Raw genomic sequence first — 10,055 nt, 5'->3', positions numbered from 1 at the left:
ATAGATGATAACTACCCCGAAAACTAATTTATATAAATTAATATAAACTATATATATATATACGTGAGTCGTTTGATAAGTTTGGTAAATTTCCATGAAATGGCGCTACAATCTATTTGATGACGCGACATCTCGAAAGATTCATTCTTCGAACCCCTTCAGGCCAAATTTCAGCCAGAAAGGATGCATAGTTCACGTTTGGTAGTCATTTGAAGTAGGCTGTCTCAAAGTCTGCAAAATACTCATTGACGGCGACAATGACTTCCTCATTTGACGAGAATTTCTTTCCAAATTTTTAAGTTTGGGAACAGAAAGAAGTCACACCAAAATCCGGCCAAATCCGGAAAGTGGATGAGAAATCAATTCATAGCCCAATTCGTAGTTTTGTTATTGCAACGGTCGACTTGTGGGACGGCGCGTTATCTTGATGGAAGAGCACTTTTTTGCGCGCCAATCTCGCTTCATATATATATATATATATATATATATAAAATTTTATATATTTGTATTTAAATGGACATATTTGATATATAATTCTGTATAATGATATATAAATATACATACATAATTATGTACAATTATATAAAATTATATATAAAATCTTTTTTCCCCAGTGCAGAGAAAAGATTGTAATTTTTCGGCAATATATGTATAAGATATTATAGCATTAAAAATATGCATACTTATTTATACAGCATTTATATAATCAAAAATCGCGGATTTAATGATAAATTATCAAAATATTTATGTTAATAATTGTAAATTTATTAATTGTCGGTAATGTCATTGTTCTTTAATTATCTTTAGGCTTCCCATTGATAGTCACGAAAATTTGCCAGGGCCAACGGTCTTTGGGCGGTATTCAGTCAGTTGCGTATTACATTTTATTACGTCAAAATTCTATATCTTAACAAAATTTTTAAAAATTTGTCATTTATAGCACAAATTTTCAGGAAATAAGGATAAAAAGAGGTAATTGGCCGAGGATCGCGATCTTTTTAAATTTTTGATGATTTTGTTTTTTTGATCAATAATCCTGGGTGATATGTCTAGCAATAAAGCTATGCAAGTGTCTTCGAGGATAATAAAAAAATTGACGTACCTATATTACTTTTTTCATAGTGTTTTATACAATACAATGTATATTATATTGTACGGTAACGGTGCGAAATTTTAAGTTCAATAATTACATTGTGCGTCACGAGCATTTATTGTGGAAGGCAGGTCAGATCTAGCTTCATTCAACAGACAATATCACTTGGAAGCAGCTTGCCAAAGAATATTATTCAGTTATATGTATATATAGTCGTGATAGTCGCAGCAAGAGTCCTTTTATGTAAATTATTTAATTTACTTAAATTACTTAATTACCAAAATTACTTAATTTTCAGTTATTCGTAGCAATTTATATTTATATTTAGCAACATATTCTCATACGCGCAATTAAAGAAGAAGATATAATAGATATCCACACTATTTGCATTTCTAACATCATTCTTTTTAAATTTGCAATATAATGGCGCAATGTTCTTAGTTGGTTTTAAAGTTTTTTGAAATAGAGAAAGTTGTGGAATAAAGAAAAATCAATAGCACCTATAAAGTATTTACAATAATAAAAGATATGTTGCCTTTTAACAGCAAATCTTTGCTGCCTTTTCTTTTTTATTGGTCATCGATTCATCTAATAACCTAAGTAGCGAGGAATCTTAAAAAATATATCCTTGATTCTTGAAAATATTCCAAGTATGGTCATTGATTGGTGCTTAAAGACATATGTTTAGTAATGTTCGCCGCCTCGCGTTCACGTAGAGTGATCACGAAGGCGATCATTATGCTACATTTTCTCGCTCTGCAATTTCGTTGTCATGCGTGTGCAAGAAATATTTCCGGCGTTTCGTAAAATTTCACGCTGAGGTTACCCTACAAACACTGATTCCTGGATTTTTGTTAATCAACGCCAATTGAATGTGATTTTAAGTTTTCACACTTTAGAGCTGATGAAAAATGTGAGACAAAAATTCACATTTAAATGTGGAAATCGTATTCATTGTACGATATACTAAAATTAAAAATTTGCCACAGAAAAAATTCTCTGCTCTACTTTGCAACTTTCTTTCTGAGATACCTACTCTGCATAACACGTATTGTTTTATTATTATTGAAAATACAATAAATATGCGTCTTATAATTATAATGTAATTACACTGACTGAATTTATGTTGTTACTATTCTAATAAGAAAAAAAAATAACTTAAAAAATATATTATTTCAATTAAAGAATTTATACATTAGAATTCGGTACATATATATTCATTTTGGTGATTTATGTAAATGTTTATGCAAATTGTTTATGCAAATGTTGATTATTATGGCTAGATTGTTTCAATTATAATTGTTTCAACTCACGTTTGTCTATTTTTAAGAAATTATATTCACAAAAAATGGGCTAATGTAGTGTTTTACAGCTTGATTTTTTTTGTAAGTACATATATTATGAGTATGTTTTAAGGTATTTCGAGAAAAAGAAAAAATGTATTTTATCACATATGAAACAATTTTTATCATGCCGATTTTTTAAAATTGTTGATCGCTCGCGATTTTGCTTGCATTAACGTCATTGCAAACTTATTTTTCTAATACAATATTTTGAGATTTTTCAAACGACACTGCGCGAAATTTGGATTCTATTAAGATTTCATAATCAACGTGCGTATATTTAAAGAATAAATACTAAACGTCTAATCAGTGTTCAGTTGTTTTTCTATTATCAAAATCGTCAGTGTCCAATACGGTCAAACGGACAACTGTAAAGGAAAATCGCGTGGGTTTTGGTCTGCCCTGCCAACTATGGAGTCTTAGGCTCGCTTTACGTGTAGGCCGCAAGTATAATCCGGCCTCGGCTTGGTAAGCTTCGTTTAAATCAGTAATCGAATACGATTAAGCGTGACAAGATCACCCGCGATCTTTTGTATCTGTGCAAAATTTGGAGTTCTATCAATTGATCGCCAATCCATCCTCTCTTTGTTCTCTCAGCTAATATGCGGCGAAGATTCGTCTCCATTCTGTTACTTGTGGTGAGTTTTGCTTTTTCAATAATGAGTTTGCTATCGACAATATGATTCTAATAAATTTTTTGAAAGTCTAACTAATATCATTTTTCACTCGAGTGACAACATATCTCTTTTACTTTTGCACTCGATATATTGATCCATTTCAGCACAATAATTTTTTTTAAATTCTAGCATTTTTTTAAATCCGCCACTATATGTAACTTCTTGTAACTTTTCTTTGATACAAATTTAAGGATCCTGTTTTAGAAAATATGTAACTGATCATAGAATTTTATTTTTATTGATATTGTTAAAGTTCTATATTTTTTTATGTTTTATATTTTATATCTCAGCGAGATATTATTACTGCGTACATTCAATACTGCTTATAAGCTTAATATTGTTTCTATACATCGCCTGAAACAAAACGTTTGTTTCTACATGTACTAGTTATTGCAAAGAATATTACACATGAGTATCATTCATGCATCGGAATTATAAATATGTGATTTTATCAATTTCTCGGTGCATAAGTCTGTATGCGCCAGCCATGAGAACTTAATTTCACGACACTCCTTTGAATCATTGCATCGCGTGCGGGAGTGCAAAATTGTTCGTTTGTACATACACACTCCATCATGCGCTTTGAATCTCGTAAAATATCGCGTGTGATAAGTATGCAATTTTCTTAATTATTAAAGATGCAATTTTTATTTACTAGTTCATTATTACATTAATTATAATGCTTGATCACATTGGATGTAGGAGATATGATAGAAAATTAACATTTTTGTAAAAAGAATATTTTTTTATGATATTGCTTAACGATATTAATATCGAGAACAGAATATGAAGTAGAATAAAGTAAATCAAAATAATTTTAATATTTATTATGCAAGAAAATACACACACACACACACACACACATTTGTTAAAATACAATACAGCAGTCTATTGTAATGTTATAAATATAATTAATAGACTTTTCCATTTATGTAGTGTCTTTTTGATCTCTGCGTACAAATCTATTACAAGGAGTTTAGTTGCTTTTTCAATCCATATATGTATATGTTACGACACTGATAATTTTGAATCGGAACAAGCTTCCAAAATTTTATGTAAGGTGCTATATATTTCATCAGACGCTGAAAAGCAGCGTGAATGTGATGATGTGATATCAGTTTTAACGCTAGCGTCTGACACTGGAAGTTGGATTTATCTCCACTTCCAGTATCAGATGGCTCGGTTCAAGATTCGGACGCTGTATATATGACATTACATCCATTTCATTCTAGCATCAATTTTATATTATATAATCTATAACCTATTATATTATATAATCTATAATATTTTGACACTGAAAAGGAACATCAACATGAAAAGGCATCTTAAAGATCGATTGTTACATGTAGACATACATGCATGACAGAATGGCGTCTATTCACTCGACACGCCGCCTCTGCTCTCTTCTTGTAAAAGTGAAAGCGCCGCGTAGTAAGCGCGACAAGCGAAGGAGAAAATACGCGGTAAGACTCACTCGAGCATCTGAACGTGGTGCCAAGTGCATTTCGCGAGCGCGGCAGATAATTCTCGATATCATGAGTAATTCATTGACAAACTTTTTTCATCAGTTGGAAATCGAGTCAACCTCTTTATCATAAATTTATTCAAAATCTTCTCAAAATTTTTTTATTTTCTATGTTAATATTTCTCTCTTGATGTCAGTACGAAATATCACATTTCTATCAAAGTTCGAAGCTTAAATGAAATGAGATGAAAAGAACAAGACTGTTTGTCAGAACATTAGGAATATTATTAGTGAGCTTAATTTCTTTTTCTAATTTTGAAGTTGTTTTATTTAATAAAAATATATTTTTAAAAACTACATGTGTTAAAAAAAGGCTTTTTCATTCACCAACTTTTGTTCAAAAAATTCGCGTAAAATATAATTTATATATTGTCTGATACAAGGAAAGGTACTAGTCAAAAGATCAGTTACTCTCTTTAAACTTTTCTTCCGAAGAGATGGGAATATGGTAAACTCCCACGCGCCTGAGCAATCGCGAGAATGATCTTGTCATTGCTCTCAGCGACTCTCTAATCTGCTAGCATGACGTTTTTAAAAATAGGATACGAAGGACCATTTAGAAATAATAAGGATACAGAAGCATAATTTTCAATTCACCTATGATAAAAGAGAGAAACGTATTCGATGATATTTCTCCCTTCGCATTCTTTATCAGCTACAAATTGAAAGTGAAGTCACTTCAAGTGTTATAATCCTTTTTTCTTCATATTAGTTTTTTTTGTTATTTACAACATTATATAATGAATAAAGTTGCACAATTATAATAAAACGATGCGAGATTTTATTGACATAACGATTATTTCTTTTGTATATTACATCTTTGCACATTCTATACATTCTATACATTTCTCGATACTTTAGAGCTCTCTCGACATACAAGATATGCTATCTTTGCACTTTCCATTTCACACAATATTAATAAAATTACAAATGTAACAGACATCGAAGGTGTCATCCATAGAGCGTTGAATGCTGTTTATTTTTCATTATTCGCATCTGTACTATGGAAATGCGATATCATTCACTGTAACGTAAGGAAAACGAAGACTCTGTAACAAAACCGGATTTCACACCGCGCTAGAAATTACTTATCCGGATCGCAGCAATACTCGCGAAGATATTAACTCGTAGACAGAATTTTATTTACTTCTACTATCTTTCTTTCTCTCTCTCTCTCTCTCTCTCTCTCTCTCTCTCTCTCGCGCGCGCGCGCGCGACTCCCGCACGTTGCGATAATGTCTACTTCTAGCTGTTTTTGCAAACTACACGCTTTCTCGATCGAAGAATCCATTTGATATTTATTAGCTGAAAAAGCATATTGTTACAACGGAGCTGTATTTATGGGTGCGGAGTGTACATGCATGAACACACACAGGGGCTGTATATGTGTTGTGTATTTTATTTTAAAAAATCTTTAAATTTCACTAAAAAAATATATATTGTACATATGATATGAAAATTTGAAAAAGTAGTATCGGAGTAAACAATAAAATTTATATCAAAATTAGTAATTTGCCAGAACTCTCGCTGGCATATTAAAACTTGGAAATAAAGTTATTATTATCTGTTAGAATTATTGAATAATTATTAACTAATGATATCACATATTTTTATAGACATATTTATATAGATAAAAATGATGACGCATTACTCTTATGTGAATATAATTTTTCAATATACTTGATTAATGGATTTATTAAATAGTTCTATGTTTCATAATACAAAATAGAAAAACATGAATCAAAAACATGATTCTGCTATCTTCTTAAAAGCCTATATGCATATTATTTCTATGAAGAAGAGATATCTATGAAGAAGAGATGTCACCATTTGTCAATGTGTGTTAAGTGACGCGAGATTAGAGACAAGACAATTTTTTACGCAAATGACAAATTCTTCCAGTGACTGAAAGGATCGAATGTCACGTTGGCGGCATCCGTTTCATCAGATGATTATGAATAATGCGAACGATTACGAAATGTTGATTGCCTGACCCGAAGATAACGCAAATGTGCAAGATGATATAAAGTTGCAACGTTTCTTCCGGCTACTGTTATCGAGATCCTGGGAACGCTGTATCAAGGATGCATATTGTGAGAATCTAATGTAATATTAAAAATCGGAATTTTTCTTTGGTTTCGCAAATGCAAATTGATTCTAAAAGTCTGTGTGAAACTCGTAATTTTATCATTAACATTGAAAAAAGCGCGCGCATATGCACAAAATTTCTTCCACTTTCTTGATTGACGCCTCCTGGGGCATGGATTCCCATCCGGGTGTTCTCTGAGTGTCATGTCATTCTTGTTTAATGTTCGATAAACAACAAGGAGTAATATCTAGGTGACACTCGAGTGGGCACTGAATGTTAATCTCTTTTGAAAGTTATAATTAAAATTGAGGTATAATTAGGATTTATTATATATTCACGAAAAGGATAGTTTCATTCGTGACTTATAAATAAATCTTTAAAAAACTACGTAAAAATTATTTCCTTTATAATATTACCTTTTATATTAATTTTTAAATAATTGAAATTATCGCACAATATATGCATTCTTTATTTTAAAATTTAAAATTTTCTGTTGAATTGCCTTACATTGTATTATTTTACTTTACAAAAAAATGTTTTTTTAATTATTTTGAACTAGACAAGATATTTCTTGTAAATTTTTGAATGCTGAACACGCAAGTTAAATTTCATTAGTACGTTTTTTGAAATTAAAGTTTAATATGTAAAAAAGAACTTTTTTATGTTATTTAACATTTTTTTATTAAAAAGATTAACGTTATTTTAAAATTTTGAAAGTCATGAATGTATATATTGTTCATATCGCCAATCCAGCACTCTTCTGCTTAGAAATCGGCGCGCATACTTTCGCACTGCCCGAATTTATTATCACTAAAATCGTACAATAATACAAAAATAATAATATTCCATTTTGAAATAATAATATTCCGAATATTACGTTTTATCTTTTTTTGCGATTTTCTCCACAATGAAGCAGAAATGAACATATCTTTAAAGGTAACTTTTCTAAGATTTTTTTTCTTAATCTTTTTATCGATTCCTTACACTCTCTCGAAATTTGGTCAATTAAATATAAGTATACACACATACATTGAGTATCTTATCTAAAAAATATTTCACATAAAATTTGTATAGTCTGTGTATTGAGCAAATTAGAGAAATTGTATATGACTTCATCATAAGCAGAAAATTTATTTTGGAAAAACTTTGTATTTAAATTCTTTATAATATGATTAAAAAGTATTAAGATGTTAAAATAAAAAGAACATGCATTTTATAGAAAATGAACAATACATTCACGACTTTTAATCAAAGATAATTCAAGATAATATTAATTTCAAAAAAATGTTAAATATCGTTAAAAATTATATTTTTGGATATGACAATCTCAATTATCTTAGAAATCTTACGTGCGGGAATTTTAACTTGCGGTCTATCGTTTATAATATTTAAAAATCAATCAAAAGAACATCTAGTCTTCGGTTTGAAATAATTCTTTACTATAAATTAATATTATTCTCAATCGAATCAGATTTAAGATAATATTCTCAAACATTTATTGTTTACATTTTAAGTTGCTGGATAAATGCTGGTATCATGAGTATCAATTATGCAGTAAGGATGACGGTTTTCCATATACACTTTGATTATCTCATCAGACCTCAGTCTTTTGCATTGCTCGAAGATAGTTATTATTAGACTCTCACAATGCAATTTCCTAGCGTTTATAGCTTCCTCAATATGTTGCTCTCGAAGATTGCATGCTTATGGACGGCTGGCGACTTTGTATATGGATATAAACAATTATTGATTATGCGAAACAAATTAAGGGGATCCTAAAGTCATCTGGTTTATCTATTATTTTTCAAATAAGTATATTTTTCTAACTGCCTTTTATGTATAGATTTAAAAATCTTTCTCTACAATTAAAGTATAAGCGATAATGTAATCCAAACTGATTGACTTTATGTTAAAAATGAAAAAAAGTTGAAAAATTATATAGTTTGTTATATAATCGACTTCTAACGTCGATTCACAATAATATTTACTTTATACAAGCTTTTTATACTTTATACGTATAAAATAATCTAAGGATTACATGAATAAATAATATTGTGTTCTTAGAATTAGACTTAGATAATACCTAACATAAAAAATTAGTTAGAAAATGTATACATATATGTGTATGTTCGATATTGATGTAGCAGTGTGTAGTGATATGTCAATGACACGTTAATCGTATGTAGGTTCAATTTATCAATTATAATACTGAAAAAAGAAGTGTTTAATTTTAAGATATTAAAGTATTTTATTCTTATCTTCATTTTTTAAACACTTAAAGATGTTTTAAAATTTTTCCATAAACAAAATATTTTAGATCCAAATACATTTTGTTTATTGAAAAAGTTTAAAACTGAAACATCTTTAAAAAAATAGTGTTTAAAAACTTTTAACATATAATTTAGCCCTACACGTAATATTATAGCAACATTGCAGCAATATTATTTTGTTATAGTATTTATAATGTTTCATAAAACATTTCTGCAATATTGTAGCAATATTCCATTATGTCCGCTAAAATAAAATTTTGCTTCAATATTCTATGATATTGTCGCAATTGAGCTTTTTAATTAAAAAATAAAATATTATATTACTTAGCACTCCAAATATATGATAAATTTATAATCTAAAGTATTTGGGGGCCGAAAGAACTTGAAAATCTCCAGGAGATTCATCAACTCGATTTGCGTATTCCTTCTTATAAGATTTCTGGATGTTTTCTTCTTACGAGAAATGCGTCTTGTTAAAGACTTGCGTCATGTCGAATCATAGTAATGCAACAATATATTGCAACAGTTTCTACAAAATATTAAAACTACAATATTTCACAATATTATTGCAATATTTCCAATAAAATATTAAAATTTCTGCAGCAATATTATTGCAATTTTTGTACTATTGCGCACTATTAAAATATTGTACTGTAATATTTCTGTAATATTTTATGTTGTACGGGAGTGACGGATAAGGATCGAAGATCGGAGACACTCCTTTGCCTATAACTGCACACAAACATTATACCATAGACTTCTCCACGAAAAAACAAGATTATAAGTTTAAAAAATTATAAGTTCAAAAAATTACGATTATAATAATCACAAAAAAGTAATAGGTTCATGATTCTGAAAAGATATTTTACATGTATGTGTGTGCATAAACTTGCACATAAATTTAACCTCAAAAAGTAATCATAATGTTACCTTGTTTTTGTGTTTGGTTTGGAAGATGCAACTCTTGATTTACTAGCGTATATTTCATATTATATTCCATTAAAATACGCACACACACACACACACACACACACACACACACCACACACCACACACAC

This window comes from Atta cephalotes, assembly GCF_000143395.1.
Source record: "Atta cephalotes unplaced genomic scaffold scaffold00021, whole genome shotgun sequence".
Lineage (NCBI taxonomy): Eukaryota > Metazoa > Arthropoda > Insecta > Hymenoptera > Formicidae > Atta > Atta cephalotes.
This window is presented reverse-complemented; position numbering follows the sequence as displayed.